The sequence below is a fragment of the Aptenodytes forsteri genome, unplaced genomic scaffold (genome assembly GCF_000699145.1).
Source record: "Aptenodytes forsteri isolate BGI_AS27 unplaced genomic scaffold, ASM69914v1 Scaffold58, whole genome shotgun sequence".
Lineage (NCBI taxonomy): Eukaryota > Metazoa > Chordata > Aves > Sphenisciformes > Spheniscidae > Aptenodytes > Aptenodytes forsteri.
In genome coordinates this window covers 1,809,646-1,817,257 of record NW_008794093.1, presented here as the reverse complement: position 1 = coordinate 1,817,257, position 7,612 = coordinate 1,809,646, and positions in this window count along the sequence as shown.

Sequence of the window (7,612 nt, the reverse complement as noted above, 5' to 3'; positions counted from 1 at the left end):
ATGATTCTCAACCTCAATGATTCTATGATTCTATGATTCCTCTCTAGGTGTGTAGTTAAATTCAGAGCACGGTGCTGAAGTGATGATCCTCTTTGAACTTGTCTCCTTAGAAATTTTGGAGGCCATTCAAATCCAGACTTGACAATAGGAAACATTTCTTTACTAAGAGGGTGGCCAAACACTGGAACAGGCTGCCTAGAGAGGTGGTCGATGCCTCATGCCTGTCAGTGTTTAAGAGGCATTTGGACAATGCCCTTAATAACATGCTTTAACTTTTGGTATTCTATTCTATTCTATTCTATTCTATTCTATTCTATTCTATTCTATGTTGTGTATGTTGTGATGATGTTGTCTGTACTGTGATCAGTCACAGACAGTCCTCAACTTCCAGAGACTTTGCCTTTGCTAGTTTGTGACACAATCTGAACGCAAACACAATGAGTTTGAATGCAAAAAATTCCCCATGTATATGTAATACTAAAAGCCTGAGAAGAGACATATTTTTGTATGAGGATTGAGAAAATTAGTGTATTTTGATTTATGATTTTTTGAAACATAAAGTTATGACACGGTTTATAGTTAGAGCCTATCAAGAGAAAGTAGATCAAGCTATAAGTTTTGTTACTTCTTCCTAGTTAATCTGAGAAGACAGCATGAGAGAAATTTGATCAGCACTTGTGTACCGATCAAATAGCAGCAGCAGTGAAGTTAGCCACCCATGAATTAACTGTCCAAACATATCAATATCCCACAAAATAAACACCATGTTTCAATTCCCAGGTTCCATCAATACAGTAGAATGGATAGAGGCACAAAAGTGATAATGAAAAATGATTTGTAAACAATGGTAGGGTGTTGTGTGAAATGCATTAACACAGAAGTCCCAGCAACTGATATTTGGCAAAGCATTGCAAAATATTCTGGGACCTTTAATATTCCTAGAGTCACAGAAAAATTTTTTAAAAACGCTGGAATTTCATAGCTTAAGTCAACAATGAAAAAAAGATTCTGTTTTCAGCATGAAATCAACAAAAGAGAGAGTAATTGAAAGCTGTACAATTATATTATAAAAAATCTTGAGACTATCAATAGTTTTCTGTAGGACAAATATTGATTTAGTCAGAAGATAAATATGCATCCATTTCAAGAACTCAGGAGAGTTCATTCATGCTGGAAATTAGTACATTGATCATGTCCTGAGATTTTCTATCCAGTTTCTCCTTTCTACAAATACATGCTGTAGGCATTCCTGAATTTTAAAGAAAGGAAATGCTTTTTCAACAACAATTCAATATTTTCTAGTGATAATCACCTTGCAAAGTTCAAAAGAGCCTCCAGGGCATCTAGAAACATAAGGCTGCAGGGTTGTGTGTCTGTGCAATTATATATGTAAAAATATATGTTCATATGTGCAGTCATGTATATGTTAGTATACATAATTTTAAAAAATGGAATTGCAATAGAGCTCTAAACCAATCAGGGGAAAAAAATAGCTTTTGGTACATTTAATAAAAGCTGCTATGAAAACAAAACATGATTGATTTTCCCTTCAGTTCTTTGCTTGCAATAGGCTAGGAATAAAGTACATGACCCAACACAGACACCATCAAAATGTGACAGGTAATTAGCTAACCCCAGAGCTGCAGAAGCCCCTGAAAATGCTGATTAGGTGTTTGCTCCACAAAAAAATTAATTACACCTAAAATGGCTGCACAAAACTTCAATTCATCAGTAGAAAACCATGGTTACAGCATGAGAGAGCAAAGGCACAAAGGAAGAGATGAAGAGTGACACTTGGTAAGGAAAGTTCCAAATTTTTCTACAGAATTTCTCATCTAGATTTTTACTTCATTGAGGAGCACTTTGTGTAACAGACCAATAACTTATTTTGAAGCAGGATTTGGCGTGGGGGAGAGGGTGTGAGAGAGAGAGAGCAGGATAAGACAATATTTATTTTTAAGTTGGCTAAAAATATAACTATGAATCAAAAAGTTCATTCAGGAAAAAAAAGTTATAAAGATTAAAGAAATTGTGATTGAAAATATTTCAATGTGTTTAGTATGAAACAGCAATTAAACAATATACACATATTTACATGAAAAATATGGGTTAGTTTTAAACATTTGGAAATGAAAATAACTTTGAGATTTATAGCAAAAATAAATTTTAATTTTTTGATAGTCTCTATTTTTTACAACCTGCATTCAATGAATGTTTTATTGTTGTCTTCAGTACCTCACTCTCATTGTATTTATAAGGCATGGATTAGAAGAGGAAATGGTTTCCCACTTACCTAGTGTATCTCCAGCTAAAGTTCAGAGCAATACTGAAGATATACTTTCAACATACCCTGAAGTGCGTTTTTTAGCTACATTTAAATCAGTGGTTTATTTTCTTGATAGAGTGCACTAGTCCTAGAAGTACTGTGCCATTAAAGAAGGGGGCGTGATAGATGAGATGGATCATGACTAACACGGAAAAAGCAGAAAAAAAAATTCTGTTGATACAATCTAACTGGCTTGAAAATTGTACAGTTTTCTTACAGCAACCATTTTTATTAGTCGTATCAATGTGGTTATGCTTGTTGTTATTTCCATTTGATTTATTTTTTAGCTGCTGGTGGGGATCAGTTAAGTTTATAACCATAAAATAAGAGACATCCATTGCCTCCAAGGTAAACAGACAACGAAAGTAACGGAAGGAAATTTTATTACATGAATTTCACTGGTAGGAAGCACATGGAGAAGAAGTGCCATTTATCAAAATTGTAGGGAATGTCTGCAGAAAAATTAAGAAATGGACTGAGAATACTAAAGTAGCTTTGATTAGCTTTGATCACAAGATCAGGCTTCCTTTCTAGGAGCGTCCCTTCAGTATTATGTGTATTCTTTGAGAAAGAGTACTTTGGAAAACTTTTCAGTGTGTTACAAGATACTCCAGAACACTTTTATTGAACTTTATAACAGGTATAGTGCTAAATATTTCTGGTATAAAAATACGAAATTTCCGAGGATATTAATTTAGAAGATGGGAATAAGATAACAATCATGGTGGTGTATTCATAATGCTATTAGTTTGTAAAAATAGTAATAGAACTGTTTATCAAAGAAATACAAAGATTTCTTTTTTTAACTTGACAATACTTTTTTCCCAATAATTATTCCTAGACTCTGTGTGCTGTCTCAGAGAGGATTATAATCCTGAGAACAAAGAAGAAACCAGGTCCCAGAGTTGATTTCTTCAGGCAATCTTTCAGTTACTTGTTTCTTCTTAATATATTTGCTTTCACAGATATTCATATTTTTCACATTTGTAGCCTTATTAAACCTTTTTATCCAGGTTTCCAAGTAATGTCAAGAGAATCACATCTTCCAAAACAGAACTGCATCAATAGCCTTCGTATTATTGGGAAAATAAATGTACAATATGTATAATACTAACAGATCTTGGTCATCTTTCTTCGGAGGTAGCTGTCCAGGCTGTTAGGGAATAACTGAAGTGTTTCTACAGGGAAGTAATTTTTTTAAGGTACATTTTCTTTGGTGGCATCATTTTCTCTTCATAAACCAGATAGTAGAACAGCATCAATTAGCAGTCAAGAGAAAAAGCCAGTGGATGGAGCTCTGAGGTCTAATTTAAAATACAGATTGGTGAAAAAATGCTGAAGCTATAAACAAATATTTCCTTTCTGAGGTTTATGAAACAAGTGCATAAAAATAACTATCAATACCACCTCATTCCTAAAGTACCTTTCATTTCAATACCTTAAAAAACTTTATAAACCATGAAGTAATTATACACTAGATATCAATAAAAGGAGTTAGGCAGGTTGAGCAGGGACGTTAAGCAACTTCCCTGAGGTCTGGTCTCTTCTTCAAGATTGTAGTAGAAAATGCCAGGCCTAGGTTCAATAACACATTCATATTTGGAAAGAAAAACCCAACCAAAACCCAAAACACTGAAGAAAATACTTAAAAGTATTCTTGATTCAGTTTTCTGTCTTCAGCTAAAGTAAAAAAAAACCCCTTGTTCTTTACTTTCAGCTCTAAATCAAGGAAAATATCAGCAAGAGCCCTCAATGTTTTAAGGTACTTCATGATGCCCAGTACTTTTGGGCAAAGTCTGGTGTGAAACAATGAAAATTTTTTATCATAATTGCAGCTAATTTTGGTATGAAAAATAAGAAAAAGCCTCACATATCTTTTGTTCTATTTTTTAAGCTGACTGTATAATTTACATTTTAAGTGCTCATTAAGGTGAAAAATGTCGGTACTGTAGAATGAGCAAATAAATTACCTTCATGTCTTTTTTCTCCCTTTCTTATTACCAATACAGACCACCAAAATCCAAAAAAACCCCCCAAAAAAAAAAAAAAAAAAAAAAAAAAAAGAGTATTCTCAAATAATACGGGAATGAATTTATAATATGTCAAATTATATGCTGGTCAAACACCGTTACATTTCATTTTAATTAGGCTTTTTTCGCTGCCTGCAGACAAGAGTATCTGTAGTAGACTTTAAAATACTATCACTACTATTATATAGTTACTACTGTTTAAAATCAATTATATTTTATGGAATGTTATTGCTCAAAATTTTATTGCTTATACTGGATGATCATAAGATTCACTGTCATCCAGATGCTTTGCAGGAGTGTGTTCAGTGTGTCCAGCTCTCCAGACTTCCACTTTCAGATATGTTTAAAGCAGAATGTTTAAAGAACATTCATAGTTTTCAAAAGCTCTTTTAGAAGGTTTAGACGAGTATCTTTATTCACTATGGCTGGTTAGAAATCCAAATTTCTATTCCCTAATAAAAATTGAAAACCTATTATCGTATTATAATGAATCAAGACATGAAACTAATAGTATTTTAGGCCTGAGACTCTAAAACTTTGTGATAGCTTGCTTCAGAATCATACTTCTTTTTCCCATGAAAAAAACCCTAAAACAAAAAAACAAAAAACAAAAAAACACACAAAAGACCACTTTCATCAATAGGCAGTGAGTAAGCCAACAAAAAAACATTCAATTTAGGTCAGCCATATGAAGGCCTCCCAACATCCAGAGTTCCTGGGCTTTTGTTCAAGTTCCCAAATCCAATGTTTTCCTGCATTATCAACTCTTACATCATGTCCATGGTTCAAGATTCAGGCTGAATTCTTACTACTCAGAACATCTGAACCATGAAGTGTCTGCACAACTCATAAATGCAATAATTTAAATATGTTATTTAATAAAAAGATGTTGTTTTATAATTAATTAGATATCAATATTACTCTCACTAAAAGAACTTCCCACTTAATAAATCTTGTCATGCAGCCTATATTTGGCATGATATTGTTTGTGCCAAAGAATAAACACACAGGTTAAGTTACAGGTACTAGAATTTTAAGTCCTTTCTGCACAGTATCCCAGAGCATTATTCTGTGTATAATTTATTGCATACATTTTCTGCTGTCCTAGACCTTTCTGTTTCAGATCAAGTTTTTTATGTAATTTTGTACAAGTCTTAAAATTTAGTTCTGAGCTATTTCAAGGAAAGAAATCAGGCTTAATTCAACTGTTTTCCCTATTATTTATTCTCACAGGGCCCAAAATATGTGCACCTTTGGATGAACCCATTTAAAAATGTCATGTTTGAACACAATTTTATAAATTTACTCAGTAAATTCATATCTGATTTAACTTGCTGAGATGCTTTTACCTTTTTCCTGCACTCTGAAACTGTGGAGTTTGGTTATTCAGAATTAATGTAGATTCTCACCCAGCTGACTGTATTTTCTACAAATGCTTTTTTTTTTTTGGTAATAAAATTGAGTTTTATAGGAACGTGTGGATAATTATTTTAGAGAGTTTATGGAGAGGAAACTGATCAAGAATTAATTTCAATGAACCTTAACTCTTATTTAGAATTTTTTCTTCATTTTCACACAATCTCTTTTATAATTTCTAATGGATATAACAAAAATCCTACTGCATGCTAGAATAGGAAAGATTTGTCATTACTGTTAATCACAGTGACTGTTTCACAGTTAATATACTGTGCAAGAAAGAAATGGCCGGTAATTATGGCTTTGGACTGGGCAGCATGGCAATTGCTTTGGGTCCTCTTCCTGACTGAGGTAGTGTTTCCCAGTGATCCTGAGTAAATTGCTTTTATAATATATAAATGTATGATCTGTAGATAGGGTTAAATCCCTGGTCAGGACTACAAATTCAAATCACCAATTGGAGGAAATCCATGTCTAAACCTGGAGGTATCAATCACGCAATGCTGCCACAGGGCTAACTTGGAATTGTGGTGACAACTCATCCGCACTACAATTCCAGAGGGAGTTTGGACTCAGATTTCTTTCTCTTTGGGCAATATCAACACTCACCAGAAGCCTCCACTTGAGCTGCAGTACATAGTCACACAGCATTTGAAAAGTTTTGACTCTCACAGACTTTTGTGTGATTTCAATATCTACTTTAGATACACTCCATGGTTCCCAGAGGATACCCATTAACCTGGACAAGAAAGACAGAGAGTAAGCTGATGAACTTACAATGTCTAAAACATGGTGGATAACCTGTGAAATGTCCTTTTTATGCTTGACCAGTTTGAAAGGGAAAGTCAGACTAAGAGTAAAGCAAAAAACCTGCTTGTATTTCTGAAGATACAGGGGTTCTCCAGGTTCAAATTGGAGTGGTTATGCAGAGCATCTTCCCATAAGGTTTCACTCTCATAGATGTATATTCTCAAGTGCAAGACTAAATACCTTGAGTTCTGGATCAAGCTTTCTTACAATGAAAAAGAGAATATTACATATCAATGTATGTCAATATCTCATAGGCAATATTCCAGATTCCTCACAATGCAAAACATAATAATATAGGCTTATCCTTTCTAGGGGCAATAAAATGAGCCATCATCAGACGCCAGATATGTCCCCTTTAGGTAACACATTGTCGTGGTTTAACCTCAGTCGACAACTGAGCACCACACAGCCACTCGCTCACTCCCCCCACCCAGTGGGATGGGGGAGAGAATTGGAAGAGCACAAGTGAGAAAAAGTCGTGGGTTGAGATAAAAACAGTTTAATAATTGAAAAAAAAAAAAATAATAATGTAATAATAATAATAATAATGATGCACAAAGAAAGTGATGCGCAATGCAATTCCTCACCACCTGCCGACCGATGCCCAGCCAGTCCCCGAGCAGTGGCCCTCCTGGCCAGCTTTCCCCAGTTTATGTACTGAGCATGACGTCACATGGTATGGAATTCTTTGGCCACCAGTTTGGCTGTGCCCCCTCCCAGCTTCTTGCGCACCTCCAGCCTTCTCAGTCGGTAGAGCATGGAAAACTAAAAAGTCCTTGGCTAGTGTAAGCATTACCTAGCAACAACTAAAACATCGGTGCGTTATCAACTTTGTTCTCATCCTAAATCCAAAACACAGCACTGTACCAGCTACTAGGAAGGAAATTAACTCTATCCCTGCCGAAACCAGGACACCTATGCCTTAAAGTATCATCTTCCTAGAGGTTTGCATGGTGAACTCCTGGCTCTCTGTAGATTGTTTTCTGGCTCCCTGTCCGTAATTATCGGTGACAGTACAATAATACTTGAT